Source organism: Aphelocoma coerulescens, chromosome 8 (genome assembly GCF_041296385.1).
Source record: "Aphelocoma coerulescens isolate FSJ_1873_10779 chromosome 8, UR_Acoe_1.0, whole genome shotgun sequence".
NCBI classification, from domain to species: Eukaryota; Metazoa; Chordata; class Aves; order Passeriformes; family Corvidae; genus Aphelocoma; species Aphelocoma coerulescens.
Window position 1 is genome coordinate 12932653 of NC_091022.1, and position 19558 is coordinate 12952210.

Genomic DNA, 19558 nt, shown 5'->3' on the forward strand with positions numbered 1-19558 from the left:
GGCTGCAGTTGGCACAGAACTGTGCTGGGAGGAGCTGCAGCAGGCTCTCTCTCAGAGCCTTTGAATTACAGCTTCTGAAAACTGCTGTTCCCCACGCGTGCTGCATGTTTTGTTGAGTTGTCCCATGCCCTGTATATTTCTGTGACACAAGAAAGCAAGGAAATAATAACTTACACAAGAAATCAAGGCAATAAAAACTTCAGAAAAAAAATCTGCCTCACAGCACAGAATGGTGGAAGAAAAGCTGGTAGGAGGCAAAAATCATGCCATTTAAAGTTTTCAGTTTGCAGTTCAGCCCAAATTTCTGTCTGACCTAGGCTAAACCCATTTACTTTCCTTTTTGGCTTCAGAGAAGAATAGAAAATCCCAAAGGTAATCTGCAGATGAAATTTGTTAAGGACTATGAGACATTCTTATGCAAATAAAAGCCCTAAGAGAGTTTAGCTAGACAATATGCTTCCAGTAAATATTAATGGAAATGGTTTCCCTAGGTTTTTATTGTGGTTTACCCATAATCAGACTTCAAAGTGTAGAGAAGACAGATGTTTTCTTGTTCACAATTTTTTTCTTCTTGTGGTTCCAAATATCCCACAGAAAGTTGGAGTTAAAGTTTATGTGTAAGTGGTTCTATAGGATCATAATGCTTAGCAAATTTTCTTGTATTAGTGTATTAATCCTGATAATGTAACTGCAAGCCTATTGCCTGAAATTTCTAAGTGGTGTAGGGGGCCTAGCTCCCTGAAATTAGGTGATTTAAACCCATCAAAAAAGATTGTATTTTCAGTATGTTTAGCACCCACAGCTCCTACTAAATTAAACTTCATTAACTGTGTCAAAAGACACAGTGGGAGCATCAGCACCAGCAGTAGAACCAGGGGATTCCTGCCAGCCAATACAGCATTCACACTACTCATCTCTATTATAGAGAAGCCTGTTAGCAGGAAAAGTTCAGCACACAGTGAAGCTCTTCAGCATAAATAATGGAGAGAAAATGGGATTTTGGGTCAACTAAAGTCAGTGGCTACGTTGATCACAATTCAGATAGGCCTTCGTTTAACTCTTTGGGATTGGCTCCCATGTGCAGTAAGCATTTACCTGCCCTTGGCAGCAAATAGTCTGTACAGAGTATGAAAATACTCTTTAAATTGCTGGAATGACATGAAATAACCTTAAAATTGAATCAGGCCCTGTAATGAAGATTTTAGAGAATAAAGCAGGAACGGTATTGTTCCCTATGGAAAGTCATTAGTTAAAGTATTTACATGCCTGCTGCAGGAGAGTATTCCTGCAATTTCCAGAAGCAAAGATGTAGTAGCAGTAAACTTAAAAAAGGAAGAATACTAAGCAATAATATAGAGTAGCAACTGGAAAAGAAATCTGCAACATTCCAAGGGTGATGGTAAACAAAGACAGTTTAAAAAAATTAAGTTGAAGTACTTTTATTTTTGTAGTATTAAAGAGTGACAAATTCCTTTTGGATGACCTGAACATATTTTGCAAAGGCCAATGCTGTTGGAACGGAATACAGATGATTCAAGGATGCTACTCCTATTTGTACTATTCAAGCTGATGAGAAGCTGGCTACAGTGTACACAGTATTGGAATATCATTAGTGAGGGTACAGCATTCTAAGATTAAATTTATGGAATGTTCAGACATTGTGATTTTGTTTTAATAATGCTAATCATAGATCTTTTGAATGAATGTGATTAGTTAGACTGTGTGTTACATATTTAAATCACCACTACTCCTATTTTGCAGTAACTAAGAGCTCTGGGCAATAATAAAATGTGAGTAATGACCCTTTCCATTTCAGCTCTGTAAGCAAGAGGTAGAAATGCTCAGTGTTTATGAGAAATTTGTGATTGGGGGTATGAAAAAGCAGTAATTGTTCTGCATTAGGTAAACAAAAGAAACTATCATATATTAATGCACTCTCCATTTTATTACATCTCAGTCAGAAATTCTAATCAGCTGTGACAGGAACTGAATGAATTGGCAGCACCCAAAGGTGCTCCTTATTAATTTATCATAACAAATAATGATGGTGTGTCAAAGTAAATTATGTCACTTCTGATGTTGTATGTCTTTGTATTAGAATACCAGCAGTGAAAAGGGGTTGTTCACTTTCTCTTTTCAAAGTCAGAAATGCTAAGCTATCCATGTGTTGTCTGGTTTTATGTTTCCCTGCCTTTTCACTATAATCTGGATTAATCATAGGGCAACCATGTAGGCAGACAAACACCCACATGCATATTTTCCTGGAAACACCGGGAAATTCTGTCCCCGTACTCCTTTGCTTCTACACTGAGATAGTTAAATTCTGATTTATATAATATTGGTGCTTGGAATCCACACCAGAGTTTGCTTTTCAAGGGGAGATTACATATATGTGTGTAGATGATCATTTAAATATGAATTATGTATACACATGCATGTGTACACATGCATACATAGATTCATAAGAAACTGTTCTTAAAGCTAAGGGACGACCATCTATAGGGATAGAAAGAAAAGGTTCATTTGTTTTCCTCCCTGAGGACCAAAACATGAAATCTTAAGTGTTTTGTCCAGTGCCTGAAAGTAATGTAGTGTCCCCAACAGGGATGTAACCTGGATCTCAGTCACTCCAAGCCTCAACTGTTTCAGCCTATTTTTCTTCTCCAGTGATATTTCTAATCTGTACCTTCAGCCTCCTGTGCCAGTGGTACCTTAACTTTTAATAAAAGTCCTTTTGAAGTCAAATATCCAAATTCAGAGTTGATAGAAGGAAAAGCAATTTTACTGGGTTTGACAGTATTGAACTGATACGGGTTCCCTGATTAAAAGTTACACAACTGAATGACCACTTCAGTGTCTATTTTTGATACTTTTCAAATGTAAACTTTGAATCACTGCATTTTTATTAAATGGGAATGAAATTTTATCCTGAATAGATGAGATCTTTCTGACAAAGATGAAATATAGGGAAAAAATATGCACATGTGTGTAATGTGAATTATATTGCCTTGAATTTCCCAAACAAAATCCAATTTGCTGCCAGATACAAAAATTAGTTCATAATACTGTCCTTATAGCAAGTCAGAAAAAGCATTGTATTAGCTGGATTGCTATTCTCAGAGACTGTCAAAGGTCATTTCTTCAGTGAACACAATTTAAAAAGTAGTTGGGAAAAACATGTCTGAATATCCACTTTTTTCATTATATAAACTTATTGATGTTATTATATGGTGTCCAATGGCCATTGTAACAGCAGCTAAGGATTTGAAAATAAACAGAATACTCAACGATATATACAAGCATACACAATCTACTAATTTGCAAAAGCAGTTTCCAGGGGATTGCATCTGTAAGCCTGAAGAATGTTCACATTGGCACCAAAGCACTTTCACAGACAGTGAATTCCCCCTTGCTTAGAAGTCAGTGCAGCTGCTTTTCTCCAAATGTGTCTGCAGACCTTGTTTGGAGTCAAAACCTGTTTCTCAGATCGCTGCAATCAGAGCCAGAACCTGTTTTCCTAAACTGAGCTTCTGCTTTCTGCTCTATCAGCAATGGAAAGCAGTGGTATCCCTGGGCAGCTGATGCTTGGTCAGACAACTTCTTTTCAGGTCAATCTTTGGTAACTTCAGTTGAAATAAGTAATAAGGGTTTTTCCACTCAAACCAAAGTGACTCTCTACTGATGAGTTATATCATAGAATCACACAATATGTTGGGTTGGAAGAGACCCACAGGGATCATCATGGCCCTGCACAGCACCATCCCCAAGAATCTCACTGTTTGCCTGAGAGCATTTTCCAAATGTTTCTTGAACTCTGTCAGGCTGGTGCTGTGAGCACTTCCCTGGGGAGCCTGTTCCAGTGCCCAGCCACCCTCTGGGTGAAGAACCTTTCCCTGATATCCAACCTAAACCTCCCCTTTTACACCTTCAGACCACAGAGATCAGTGCCGAGATCAGTGCCTGTCCCTCCTCTTCCCCTCTCGAGGAAATTTTAACTGCAGTGAGGTCTCCCCTCAGTCTCCTCCAGGCCGAACAGACCAAGTGACCTCAGCTGCTCCTCATGGCTTCCCCTCAAGCCCTTCACTATCCTTGTTGCCCTCCTTTGAACACTCACTAACAGCCCAATGGTTTTTTTATATTGTGGCACCCAGAACTGCCCCCAGCACTCGAGGTGACGCTGCCCCAGCCCAGAGCAGAGCGGGACAATCCCCTCCCTTGCCCGGCTGGCAATGCTGTGCCTGATGCCCCCAGGACAGGGATGTCCCTCCTGGCTGCCAGGGCACTGCTGGCTCATGTTCAACTTGCCATCAACCAGGGCTCCCAGGTCCCTTCCTGTGGTTTTGCTGTCCAGCCTCTCATTCCCCAGTCTGCCCATACACCCAGGGTTGCCCCATCCCAGGTGCAGAATCTGGCACTTGCCCTTGTTAAATTTCATACACCTGGTGATTGCCCATCTCTAATTTGTTGAGCTCTCTCTGCAGGGGCTCCCTGGGTATCAGTGTGCCGCTCTACAGAGGGGTTATAAGGAAAACTATTCCAGTGAATTGCAAGGCAAAATATGTTCCCAGAACACTTGGGTACTTTTGAAAATTCTGTGCTTAATATGCAAATGGCTACATATATATTATTAAATTTTTTTTGATACACCCTCATAGAAAAATCCTAAAACTAGCATAAACCAGCTAATTTTATAGTTACTTTGCCTTTGTACCTGATTTATATATTCCTTTATTAAATTTCTATGTTGTCAGTAAAAGAGAACACAAGTGCTTAAAAATAAAATGTAACACACATTTAGTTACTGTAGCCTTGTTTTGCAGAATGATTTTAATATTTTTTAAACCCACAATAGCACAGGGAAAACTGTTAACTCAGTCTTTATTGACTCACTTAAAAGGACAGTAGCTCCAAGTAGCACTACGTGTCCAGAGCTACCCAGTTTGAAAGTTCCCATTAATTTCTTTACATTTTAGGATTGAGAATATGAACACAATCTGTCTGAGATAAATTAATCTGGTGTGATGAAAGAGAACATTCTTTAATTGCAATTTAATTAATTTCATTTATGCTTTTAGACATGGAAATTATTGATGCTTAAGATGAAATCTGAGAATTAATAAGACCTGAAGTATTTTGCTGTATTTATTATCTCTGACAATCCATCACTTTTTCAACTATGACAACTAAAATTTGCTGCCATGAATCTTCATCTATCTAACTAGATCATAAATCTTTCAGGGTGTATAAACTTGAGCTGTAGATCTTGGTCACCTTGAAAATATATTTTATTTTTGTGGATCTTTTATATCCATAGAAATTCACAAATTTCATATTTTATATGATCTTACAAAGATTTTGCATCCACAAAATAGCGAGTGATTTTTTTGGGGGTTTTTATCCTGCTAAGTGTCACATTGGTAGCTTGTGCTACAGGCCACTGTTTCCCTGTGATAATTTGACTATTCAGCTGTTATTAATGAGGGGTGGGTTTAAACTTGATGTTTTAATTTAAAGTTTAAGATTAAATTAAACCTTAAATTAAATTCTTCTTTTATCAGAAAATGGTCAGCATCTAAACGTGAGTTTAAAGAAATTGGCACCATTAATATCTCTTATTTATATTAAAATAGACAAACATGGATGTGTTCAGAGCTTTTTTGGTATTGTTTCAATCTTCAGCTCTTTTGCCTTCAGATCCATTTTTAGGTCAAAAAACTTTGCATAGTTTTTCCAAGAAAACTTGATCAGAGTCCTCAAGTTTTTCAGAAAAGATTGGGATAAACAAAACAGGGGGAAAAATTTTAACAAAACTACTAACGACTACTGGCATTTGTGCCTCTTAATGGCATGTTTAGAATCAGCTGCTTGTTTATTTTTTTATATGCTCGCATACATACGCAAACAGAGGTTTGCAGCTTTAACAAAAGTAAGATTGCTAGTACAGCAGGTGTTCAGGATTGTAACAAAAAAATAGGTAACTGAATTGGAAATTAGGTAAAAGAGAAAGGTTTGGGAAGGAGGTGAATGCAGTGTCAGTAACTGATGTGAGTGCTGTTCTTTTTTACTGTCATGAGACAGCATGACTGTATTTGGAATTAGATGACTGATTTTGTATTTCAATTTTAATTGAGTTTTCAATATATTAATTCTGTGGACATGTGTCTGAGTTTAATAACCTTCAAATACATGTTCAGACTGAATGACCAAGTCAATTATTCCTCAAAAATGCTTATTAGGATCGTGTTGGAGGCATACAAATAGCAAAGGAAACATACTCATGAATATGCCACTTGTTTCCAAATTAATTTCTCTCAACCTTGGCAGCATGTTTTTTGTTAAATAATTATTCCTATATTTGAGGCATTCTTGTAGTACTACAGTAAATGAAAGTTGCAGCATTCACGCATTTGCTGAATAAATGAGCTTACAATTACAATGCCATTTGAGTCAGTGCTATATTCTCAAATGTGGTGAATGTGGCTTATTTGGACAGTGAACAATGGACCCTTCCTGCAATTGCGCTGTTCAGTGGCTCAGCGTGTTGTGCTTTCTCCCAGGCAGTATTTATCAGAATTAGCTAGGTAATTCTGGTATATAGGAGAGAGCATTTATATATTGTTGGACAACCACTGTCAAAAGGCCAAGCTTTTTTTCTGGAACAACTTGCAAATGCAAATAGCATATTTATCTTTCTTCCCTTTTTTTTTTTTTTTTTTTTTTGAGTACTGAGCAGACAATGGTTCCTTTTGCACTGAACCTTGAAATGCACTACTGCTTAAATGGTTTACTTTGTTATCCTTCACCTCTTTAATGGGCAACAAGGTAAGGCATTTTGTGGAAAGAAAAGAAAGTGAAGGCAAGTTTCCCTTATTAGTGCGTGTGCCTTTGGCAGCTAGTGAAAGCAAACTGTGCTACATTCAGAAGCACAACTTCTTGCAATGGGTAATTTAGCAAATGCTGTCATTGAGAAAGACATATTTTGATCATAATGTGCTTCTTTAACACACTTAATCTGCACGTCATGAGAACACTTGGCCTTCACCCCTTCCCTCTACCCTATTAATCTTCTAGCCTTTTTATCTCATCCCTCACACTGAATAATGCCATCAACTAGAAAACCAAAGGATGACACCAAAGAGAAACAAAGAACCATTATTGAATAAGATAAATGTACTGCCACTTCTGCTAATTCTAATTTACTTATAATTTAGTGAGGATTATTCTGTCACATCATCCATCACAGACAGATGTTAGGGTGGGAATGAAGTAAGCAATTAAAAACATGTTCTTCATTTCAGGTATTTTGTGATTTCTTATTCAGTTAGGTTCCATTGACTGTTTCTCTCTTTCTGCCAAGTATAAAATCATTTGTCAAGTTTTGAGGTTAAAATTAGTGTCCCTGAAAGGGCTTGCATTGACAGCCACTGAGGATGAAGTATAAATATATTTTACTTCTAGAACAAGTGCTGCATTACAATGACAGTTGAAGTTTCCCCAGGCTGCCCCAATATCATGTGCTTCCACCTTGGCCCGTGGTGTAAATTTCTACAGATAAAATCTAATATTTTGACATTTGAGTTGGTGGACTCTCACATAGCACAGTCCACCTGTAGCACTCCTGCCTGAGGACGCTATCAGGTGCTGTACAGGATCTTTAACAGGATTGAAATATTTTATATGCAGTAAGAACAGTCAGAGCTATGCAAGCTAAGATAATAAGTGTAATCAAATTTCATACTCCAAGGAATACACTGATTGCCTCAGGGACCAGGAAAAATTTAACTCTGTATCCTCAGGTTTTGTGCTGCTTCATGCAAGCAGAGCAGCTGTAACAGGGCAGAAAGTCCTCTAAGGTATCAGTTGTTGTCCACTTTTTCTGGCAGGGTATCAAATTTTATAGAGCAGTAGTTCAATAAACTAAAACCTATAGAAGAGAGAATCTTTGATACTATTCAAAAAATGACTATTCAGGGTGGGAGATTTTCCACGCTGGAGCAGTTTAAATTGGGAAATGGTTTACTTTGGATTCTTGTTTGACTTTAATTTGTATCACTTCATAATCCTAAATACTTCAATTCCAATCTCCTAGTTAATATTTCTTCATGGAAATATGTGTGTAAAGCTGTTGACATCAATCAGATATTCTCTGTGCCAAGTCCTAGGTCATGCAAACCTGTCATCAGACCACCTAAATTGGGGAGATAAAGTGCTTTACACCAGCTTAACATCTTCTCCTTAGTTATTGAATTCCTTTGTTTCTTGATTTGTGGGATAGAAAAATTCTGTGGGTACTTTCAAGCAGGCTGTGGACTCATTTTGGAGCCACAAATAAATATTTGTAAGGCCACCTACACATTTTTCTGTCAGTGTAAAGGTGGTGAGGAATCCTGTTTACCTTGCCCCAGCAAGGCTGTTTCAGCCCTTTTGGTGTATAAGGTGTAGAAGGTGCAATGTGTGTGCCTGATGCCTTAGGCACACACTTGGGATGAAAATTAGGGTTCAGTTTAGGGGTACCCAATTTCTGACATTTCTTTCAACCATAAATAAGAACAAAGTTGTATGATAACAGCAAGCTCCTTGGTAAAGAGCACTAGGGGGGATTTAATGCTTTGAAATGATATTGTTGAAGTCAGCCTGCTTGTTTGTGACAATTGCAACCCCATCGGGGAAATAACTGCATTTTGTGATGGTGCTGAGGGCCCAGGGGTGTTACTGACCCTGACTGTGCTCGCCTGGGCAGGGGTGTTACTGACCCTGACTGTGCTCGCCTGGGCAGGGGTGTTACTGACCCTGACTGTGCTCGCCTGGGCAGGGTTGGTGCTGACCCTGACTGTGCTCGCCTGGGCAGGGTTGTTGCTGACCCTGACTGTGCTCGCCTGGGCAGGGTTGGTGCTGACCCTGACTGTGCTCGCCTGGGCAGGGTTGTTACTGACCCTGACTGTGCTCGCCTGGGCAGGGTTGGTGCTGACCCTGACTGTGCTCGCCTGGGCAGGGTTGGTGCTGACTGTAATTGGCTCCACCTGTCTATAATTAAGGGTCTACCGGCCTCCCTTCTATCTCTGGGACTTTCCTCTGAATTTCTGAGTTGTCTTCAGACCTCTCCTGGCTCAATGAGTCCTGCCTCTGGACCGTGCCTGTGCCACCTGCCAGCCTCTGCTGGTCTGTGTGAGGTTCTTTTCCCCCACCTTCATCCAGGTGCTTTTGGCTGCAGCCCTGCTCCTGGACACCTCATGAGGTGACCCGTGGTGGGAAGGACCCTCAAGCAAGCAGGTATCTCCCTGTTTTCTTTACCTGTTTTTGAAACCTGTCTTTTTTTATGTTAGTTTCTGCCTTTATTGCCTCATCAAAGCATGGCCTGAGGCTTTTTCAAGTGATGAGGGGTAGTAATTTCCCAGGGGAAGGGTGGGGGTTCAGGTCTGCATCTGCCTGGCTGGGTTTTGGAGCTTTGCTGGTCTGCTTTAAGTCCTGAAGCATGAAATTTTATGAAAGGCTTTGTGGTTCCTTCCTAATTTGCTTTTTCTCCTAAAAAAGCCTAGCCTAGCTTCATTTGTTTGGCTGTAAAAGCACATGGGTTCAAATGGTGTGCTCTAGAGATGAGATGAAATGTTAGCTAGGATTTTTGGCCTCCAAGATAACTCAATTAAGTCAGTGATGTTGTACCAGCACAAAGATAGTTATTGATCAAGTCTTATGCAACAACTGTGTGTTAAATATTTACCATACATTATTTCATTTAAATACTGGTCTTTGCTTTGTTAATTCTAAAAGAAGATGTGTGTACTACTAAGAGCATTTGTAGAGGTGCAGGTAAAGTCCTTGAAAGATGAGCAGGTGGAAAGCTCAGTCTAGGAGATGATGTTGAGGGAAAACTGAGGCAGCCTGTGGACAGGTGAGGGAGGAGGGATGGGAGAGGGCTGATGCTAAGAGGATTGTCACTGCTGCCTGGTGACTGCTGGCAGAGGTGAGGATGGAAGTGGAAGTGTTGGAGCTGTGTGCTCGGTGTGACTGTCACAGCAGCTTCAGTCAGGAAAGGTGTCCTGGTAATGCAAATAAATTGTGTGCTGTGGATTTGCAGAGGAAAACACAGCGGTAGGACAAAGAGTAAGATGTTAACTGCACTTGACTTGGAACTGTAACTTAGATATTGAGCTGAAGTGAAAAAGGCAGAAGTAAAATTAGCTGACTTAAAAAAGGGAATGTGGAGTACTGAAAGTGAAAAACAAGGGGACTACCTGTCTATAGAATACAGTAACTTAGTGGAAATACAGCTTTCCTGGCTGTGGCTCTGTGGCTATCCATCTGACTATCTAAAGACCAATACATCAGGAGAAAAAAGGTAGCTCTTCCCTGCTCTTTGCTAGGAGAGGTATATCCTGCAGGTCTGAAAGCACTCTCCAAAAGAAAAATAAGACTGGACCAATTTTAAGTATTAATATTAATAATGCTGTCTTGGACTTCAAGGGTAGTTTTGTCACTGATTTTATTATCACAGAACAAAATGGCTGCATGCAGAACAATTGCTTTTTCTCAGAGCTTCCTGTGCCTTTCATGAGTCACTTAATAGATCTGGGATGTTAGCTGCCACAATTACATGTGTTTTAGATTATGCAGGTGTGACTGGGGGAACAGAAAGAGTTTTCTGGTGCAGCTTCTTTCATGGTTGTTGCACCTTGTGCTGGACTGCCTTAGATCTGCTGTTGAAATCAGCATCCTCTACTTTGTACTTCACAGCTTCTGTGCTGAGAGTCAAATCACCTGGGTGGCTGCTGCTGGTTTAATAGCATAATTGAGTAGTCTAAGCAGCATCTTAGCAGCTGCTCCAAGAGGCTTTAACCTTCGTGTATACACATTTCCTGGGATTTTGTTTCACAAAGAGAAGGATTATTGTCATATTCATTGTAATCACTCTTAAGTACTGGAGGCCTGATTCCTGACTGCCTTGTACCTTCTACAGTCATTTACAACTGTCTAAAAAGACTATAATTTGTGATGACACTAGAATGGCTGTGATATTATTACATTTGCAGATGTTATATTGCATATGGCAATGAAGAACCAGGGCATGTACAGAATGAGTAGAAAGTCAGTGTATTATTTCCAAGGTGTAAGTGAATGCACGGTAGAGATAGGCTGTAGAAAAAGAAAAGACAGTGGAGACCTTATATTGTAATCCTAAATGAGGTTTCTATTCAAATCTATCTTTGTCTGTGGTAGTACTTGGACTTGCTGGAAGTTGTATTGATCTTTAAGGCAACCCTTACTCTAACAGTGTTCTCTGCTGGGGTGTTTATTTTTAGCTGCGTTATTTTCCAGATCTTCTTCATCTCTCTGCAGCCTGACAAGCCAGGAGTGGGCCAGGTGTTTGGAACTGGTTGTAGGCAGTAATGATTTTTAGGTAAACATAAATATGATACTGATATGTGCCACCAAAATGCTTTGTCAGTTCACTTAAAAAAAACCCAAATGAAACCAACAGGGAACAATAAACAGATTTCTGCTTGCTGTACTAAAGCTTGGATTAAGCTTGCAGAACCCCAAAGTTTGAGGTAGTTATGGCTATACTGATTTAGGGGTAAAGTTTGACTGCCAGCAATTCTTTGCCCTGAGAGCCAGCTTGCTCCAGACAGAGCAGAGCACAAAGAGCACAGACACCTGGAGGTTCAGGCTGGCACCTGAACCTGAGCTGACAAGACATCCCTTGGCTTGTGATGAAGACAAGTCTCCTTTTGCTTATGTATATCTGGCTCAACCTGAATGTTCTAGATGGATTTCCACTCAAGCTGCAAAACTGTTAGATAATTTTACAAGTTCTAGGGGAAAAAAAGTTGCTTGATCTCTTGGGGGCAGCTTATATGTCACGGTCTGTGATTGTGATAGCACAAAATGCCTCAGTCATGAAATGTCAAATCTTAAGTATGATAAATAATCCTAAATTACATTAACATTTATTAAGGGGAAGGTGGAGAATGCATTTCAGAGCTTTAGCAGGAGTTTTACTAAATTTCCATATGAAGAAACCATTGCACTATTATTGTTGTTTGGAAGTGCCATATTTCGAAGGTTATGTTGTTGTCAAGGCAAAAGGTTCTGTATTGCATTTTCAACCAAGCCTGACTGATTAAGGGTGTTGGGAAGAATATGTTTTCCTTCCAGAATCTTAATTAGGTTGACTTCAACTCACGACAGGAGATTCTGCCAGCTGTCAGCTACTGCTTGGATCTCCTACTAATTAAAACTCTGAGGAAGCCTATTAAAAGTGTTCAAAAAGCCAAATCTCCCTTTAAAATATCTCTGGCACTGCAAAAAAAGTGTCTGACGGGGATATTGCAGCATAGATAACTTGTCTTTTGCTTTTCGTGTTGACAAGATGCAACTTAGATTATGTGGCTGAATAGGCTCTTGTTTCAAGCCCTTCTCTGTCACCTTCCTCTGAATGTACTGAAAGAAATTTAAGGTGAAGTTTTGCTGGTTTTCAGTTTAGATATATCTGACATTCAGATTTTCTCATGAGTATGGTTGATACTGAAACACTTCTCTTGAGGTTTAATTTCTGAGGCAGCAGCATCCTGTAGTTTGTAAATATTTTCAGCATTGAAACAGATGATGATATAATTTCTAATTACCATCATTTTTGTGCTGCAATTCGTGTTCTTAATTGGATGCTGCAGTTGGGGTATATCTGTATTTTAATGTTTTCCAGTGTACCTGTTTCAGATGTGTTTAAAAAAAAAATCCTTCTTACATAGTCAATTTTCTAGACAAACAAATATCCTAAGATACTGACAAAAATTCATTTTGGCAGTATCTCTTACTCCACTAGGGAGCTGGCAAAAAATCTCAAATTTTTCAGAGTGGCTGCAAAGGCAAAATTTTGCTATAATAACTGCATTTTATCTTTTCAGGTGTAGATAGATAAAAATCCAGGAAGATTTAGCAGAAAGAAAGGATTTACTGCAACAGCAAGAGATTGCAGATGGCAGGGACGTTGAATGTATGGGAAACAACATTGTTTTCCAGAAGGTCATTGAACTCCTCTCAAATTGTGATAATTTTGTCCAGGCATGGGTTTCTAAAACAGTTGCTGGCTTCTTGGTAAGCAGTTTAGGGGCTAAGAGAAAAAATTTTGTGACAGATGAGAATAAGTTCACGGAGAGGCTTTCTCAGTAGATATCTGCTAAGAAAAATAACCAGCCATAGTAAGTTCTCCCACATGCTCTGGAAGGTGGTGTGTAGGATTTCTGATTTGTGGAATAAAAATCCTAGAGCTTCTGCCAACATTTAAGGTAATTTGGGATTACTCAGAAGGGTGAAATGTGGGATTTCTCCAGAAGAGAAGTTACAGTCCCTATGAACTCATGTATGACCTTTCTCTGCTCCCTCAGTCACTCATGATGGCAGGTGCTCCTGCTTCTGTTAATCTGGCACCTCACTAAAGTTTAAGAGCTCCCTATTTTTCCTCTAGGCATTTAGCCCCGTGCCAGGTGTGATTTTGTTGATGCTCAGGCTCTGATTATGAGCCTTGCTTGTGCTCCTTTTTCTCAGCCAGGGGAGTGTCTGCCAGCACCTGTCCAGATGGATGGGTGTGGGGTGGGTGCCTCTGGCTCAACAGTGCAGTAGCTGAAGCCATAGTCACACTGATTTCTTCTTGGGAGCTACCAATTCCTGTTCCTATACCTCCCCTGAAATAAATGGCTTTTTGCAAATAATTGCCAAATGTCCATGCTGTGATCTTCTGTAGAAATAGATACTTATTTGGGAAAAAATTCTTACCTGCAGTGTTGTGTTTGTTCATTTACTTATTCCTATTCCATGACAGACTTTGAGTCAGTGCTGCATTGATCATATTTTTCCCACTGTTTCTTCAATTAATCATGATGTCATGCCAATGGTACTTATTATCTGTTACATAGCTGTAGCTTTTTATAAGGTGCTAAAGCAATTCTTCAAGCATTTAACAACTTAATAGGTTAATTAAAGGGTAGGTTTTATTAATTGCATTTCAGACAGTGAATTCCATCATATACTTTGGGAAAAGATAACATGATTATTGAAACCTCAATACCTAATATGCTTGGATGGGCCCATTACTGGAAAGAAGAATGAAAGTTTTGGGGGGAAAAAAAAAAAAAGCTGCACTTTGAGCACTTCCAAAGAGATAGATTAATGTCAGACCTTTCTAGGCAATACTTCAGGTTTATGCAATTCTGTTCCTTGATTTAATAACAGAAGCACATTCAAGAATGAGATTTGAGATATTTTTGTTTGGTTTGGAACAAAACCTCCTTGGTGTGCATTTCTGTATGTTTACACAGTTAAGTTTTTTAACTTTGAACCTCTTCCTTTCCTCCTCTAAAAGAAGTATAGCTTCTGTTCCTGCTGTTATGATGGATTATCTAGTTTTTTATGGATTAAAGATGCACATTTATTTAATTGGCAGCTGGTCCATCTAGGCACATTTGTGTCTCAGTTGTTAAAGTTGATTAGAAATCCATTTCTTTCTTAATCAAACTGCATAGAAAGGAAGAATGAATTTTTTTATTTATAAAAGCTTCACTCAAGAGGCACTAGATCCTTATTCATGTATTAATTGACTTTTGTCATCTGGGGATACTAAACTATTCCAACGCTCTAAACTATTCCAATATAGCTCTGTCATAGTGGTGTGGAGTTATTTTTAGGCATTACCATATGGGAATCTGGTAATGTTTCATTGTCTAAGAATCAAAATGGATCATAAAATTATCAGTGCATCCATACAAAGTTCACATGGCAAGTGAACACCCCTGGAGTACTGAGTGGTACAGCTGGTAACTCTATCCATGTGCTTAATATGCAGCATTTTGATCTAATTAAAACTTTGTGTTCAGAAGCTCAAAATAATGGTTGTGTTATCATTGAGTGCTGCATCTTTCCTTACATCTGCCATTTTGCAATCCTGTTTATATATATATATATCTCTTTATCTGTATGCTCACACAGAAAATTTGTGGGTTTACATGGGCTGGTGTGAAATCTGAGGCTGTCAGATTTTTTTTCCCCACATTCTGGTAGAGCTGTGTGCCACTCCAGTCCCTTTAAGCAGCAAATTTCCCAGTTTTCACATCAGCATAGGTACCAATTTATCTCATTGAATGAGCTGCAGCAGGAGACTTTACCTTTTGACCTGTGACAGTAATAAAAGGTGCTATTTAAAAAAAAGACAAATTGTCAAATTCACCAAGGTGCTTGGATAAGACATAAACTACTTTTTTTTTTCCAAGTAATGTGAAGACAAACAAAATCAAAATACGGAAGGTATTGATCTCTTTTATAGGTAAACTGTTTTAAGTGATTTAAGATCTAGACTTTAATCACTGTGTTTTACATAAGTTTGATCTGAGGGGTTACCACTTTGAACTAACAGCAGGCTAAGCATGTTAATAGGGTGTCAGCTCAAAGCTCCACTCTAAAATACATAATCTGTATTTTAAGTTGGGAATTTGCTGTCCAGCAGAAGGGTAGCTTCGCTTTTCCTGCCTCTGTGAAAGCCCTGGTTCCTGCCCCTGGGAAGGGGCCAGGAGTGTGTGGGTCAGCAACTGCAGCAGCACAGAGACTCTCCTTGTCCCAAGCCTGACTCTCCTGGGCATCCTGGTTGCTCCTAGCCTCTCCCATGGCACTTTTGTCTTGGCCCCACATGGTCTCTTCTGTTATGCCCTCCCTTTGCCCACTGCCAGCTGAGGATAACTGCTGATTTCCAGCAAGAAAACCCTTGTGAAAGCAATACCTGGCTCATAGTGAGCAAGCAGCACCATCCTTATGTTGGATTATATCCACTTTTTGTGTCTTAAGATCTCTTATGAGAAATGGTCATCCCTCCTATTTTGCACTGTTTGGCAGTTGAGTGTTTAGAGATTCTGTGCAACAATGATTTTCTTTCTGATAAGCTCATTTGCTTTATTGTACATGTAAGCCACGATAACATGCCAGTGAAGGGGACCGTGGTAGCATTTAGACAGTGATTAATTTCTTAAATAACAATTTAATACTTCAAATATAGAAATATTAAGTGTATAATTCATCTTGATTCAACCCTTCAGATACAACTAGTCCTTCAGATAGTTCACCTTGTTGTATCAGAAGAATAAACCTAGTACTAGTCATGTTGCTTTTTTGAAAAAAAAATGAAATTCTTTATCGGTGATGCAGGACTAATGAAAGCCAGAAAGTATCATGCAGTGTTTTTATACTGGGTAGTCTTGTATTCCAACATGTGCCCACAAGAACATTATGTGCCAGTTTTATAGGAATGCCTGTGGAGAGTTTACCACTTAGAGCTTTCCAGTGGCATTTTCACAGTTTTAGTAAAATTATGGACAAAAAACCCATGGAGTCCTTTTGTTTCCTTCATAATGCCTTTCTTGCCTCCTCTTGACTCTGCAATTTAAATTACTGCACAGATGCCTTGAAAACTCTTAAGGGATACAAAGTGTAAAGAGTTCACCTTTTCATCTCTCCTCACTAGTTCACATGCTCAACAGTAGGACAGAATGGCTTCTCTGAAGTTCACAGCTTTTTCAGAATATTCTAGAGCTAAACCCACTTTCCAGAAGTATCTCTGAGAACAGGGCTACCACAAGGCTACCAGGACATGCAAATGAGTTTGTGGAGTCCCAGGCATGTGCATATCTGTTTTATATCAGGAGAAAATTTTCTCTGTTCAAGAAGATGTTTCAGGGAAGTTCTGCACAGACAACACAACAGGAAAGCAAATTGTGTACACAGTGTTTGAAGGCATGCTTCTAATTAACCTCCACAGTTACTGTTATTCTGTTAGCATAACTGTTGATGCTATTGAAGAGGTAACAAAGTTCTCTGATTTTATAGAAGCTGTAATAAACGTTGTTGTACTGTTGAATTATTGCCTAGATGCCTCATCTAATTTCTTTCATTTTGAAGAGCTGTGCCATAGGACGAAAGAAGATAAAGTGAATATACAATAAAATGAAGTGTAAATTTTTTCTACTTTTTGAATTATGTGACTACAGCAAATTTTTTTCTAGCTATTTGTTGTTGTATTTGCTAGTATTTAGTGCAACTGATTATTTTTATGCAAGAACTTCAATTTCTGGAAGACATTAAACTACAAAATTAGTTTATTTTTTGGCACTTAAGTTGCAAAACGGGAAAGTTGCAAACGGGTTGGTGTTCCTGCCTAAAAATGGATTGATGAAGAGTTAGGTTGCTGCTGAAGCTTTGCTGCCAAGAGAAGCAGGTTACCCATTTTTTACCATCCATTCTCATTGTAAGGGAACTGTGAGATGCAAAGGTGAAAAAGGCAGAGTAGTTTTTTGTGGTCTGTTTAGATGTTATTTAAATCTTCACATGGTACTTCTGACGCTGCTTCCATTTTGGTAAGCATCCTGTGCTCATGTATACAGGAACCTGCTGGTTTTTACATGATGGAGTTGGAATGTAAGTACCAATATTTTGCAATTTCCCTATTTGAGTCTTTCCCCTACCTCTCTCTTTGGTCAAGGGCCTATTAAACTGTTCCATTAAGATAGAAACTTTATTTTTTTTTCTTAAAACTGTTTTTACTCTTGTAATAGAAACAAAGGATCAAAAATACTTGGAAGAAAATCCTCAATTTTGATAAAACTGTTTGTAGTTGCCAAATTCAGCATCATGTTTTATTTGGAGTGAACATAAAATATTGGGCATGAATAACACATGTTTCTCTCTGGCTTGTATGTTGAGAAGCCACGTGATACAGTTCACAAGAGGTGCATTTAATTTTGCATATATCTGGAATTAAAGTAAAGTGTTATGGGGAACATACAGACCTGTGTGATTTCTCCTTATCTTTTATTGCTGATCCTCCCTGTTAGCTTTTTAGCTGTCTAGCACCTGTGCAGTTAGACAAGCATCCCTGCTAGCAATTTTAGCTGCTCTATAAGAATTTGCACCCCTACTTGCCAACCTTCTTCTATCTCCAGTTCTCTCTCTGATTTTGCTAAGAGAGGATGTATTGAATATATTAAAGTGTAGAATCCCTTTCCAAACAGGGAGTGAGTGCAATAATCCCAGGTGTGTTGTCAGGTAGAGGGATCGTGCCTCTAAATCCTGGTTCTAGAAGCTTAAGTCACTTATGATGAAGGAAGTAGATTTTGAGCTCCTGATTTAAAATCTTTCAAATTCTTCTGTTTATCAACAAAAGGAAGGGGACAGAGAACCTCAGTGCACTGATCTGTTATCTACAACTTGTATAAGATATTCCTCATGTCATAAACCTGATACACCCTCAGAGGTCAGAAGTGTTTTGAATAGCCATTATGATATTAAGTTGCTGTTGTGTTTTCATGTTGGAATTCTCTACACCATTAAAACTGTTAACAGTGGAAAGACAGGTTATCATTCCATGTTAATGCAGGATCACCTGCTGGTAATTATTTAACCCACAGTGGGTGTGTGCACATGATACTTCTATTCAAGTAGCCAGAGCTAGGCCAGTGGATGCTTTTCCAACAGGTTTATGCTGACGGAGGGAAGCTGATATATAGCATGTGATAATTTTTCAGAAAAGCATAGGGGATTGAGAACTGATTTTAAAATTTTGAGAAAACACTTCCTGTCTGAAATGGGAACTCTTCTAACAGCAACTTTACTTGCGCTTACCAACTGCAAGCTCTGCCTCCATTGGCATGAGCACTCTTTAGAGCAGAGTACATGAATATTGTGCTCTGGCATGTAGCACTAGCTCTGGGACTGACATTTGTGCTCACATTTTGTCTTCTGTGAAGCTATAGGTAACATAATGGTGTATTTAAGCCTGGAAGAGGCAGCATAATTTAAATTATGTCTGTATAATATATATTTTGGCTGAAATTCTTATTGTGCAGAGACTGAACACTCAAGTTTCATATTAGTACCAGCTGAGCAGTCTTTAGGTTGACCCTTTGCACAGGGATGAACTTTGCCTAAGGAAAAAAGGTAGTAAAATGTCACAGATGTGTCACATATTCTGCGTACATTAACTTCACGTGGAATGTAGAATCAGAATTTGTTCACTCTGTTCTCCGAGGAGAAGGAAAGGAAAAGCTGCTGAAAGAGTGAGATGAGATTATCAGTGCTAAATGGAAATGTGACCCTTATTCTTTTTGGTAAAGATGTGTGTAAATGCTAAGCAGCAAACAGATTTAAATGCTCAGCTCTGTCATGTTCAAGCATAATATTTGATAATTAAAGGTGCAATGAAAGCAAAATGGGTGATGGACATTGGACAGTCTTGATAAAATCCAGTGTTCATCCCCAGTGATGTGGGACATCCAACCCCTTAAGCCAGACAGTAAACAGACTTTATTTTCTACATATAATACTTGCTATTGCCCTGAACATCTGGAGTTTGATACTTGCAAATTTATTTGTCTTAAATGGCACTCTTTTACCCCTAACTTCTATCTAGTCCCTACTATCCATATAAGACTAATCCATATCCTTATTTTAAAAAAATAATTCCAAATTTGGTGCCTTGGTCATTTCCTATGTATTACCATAACGTGTTATAATTGTATTGTTGGCA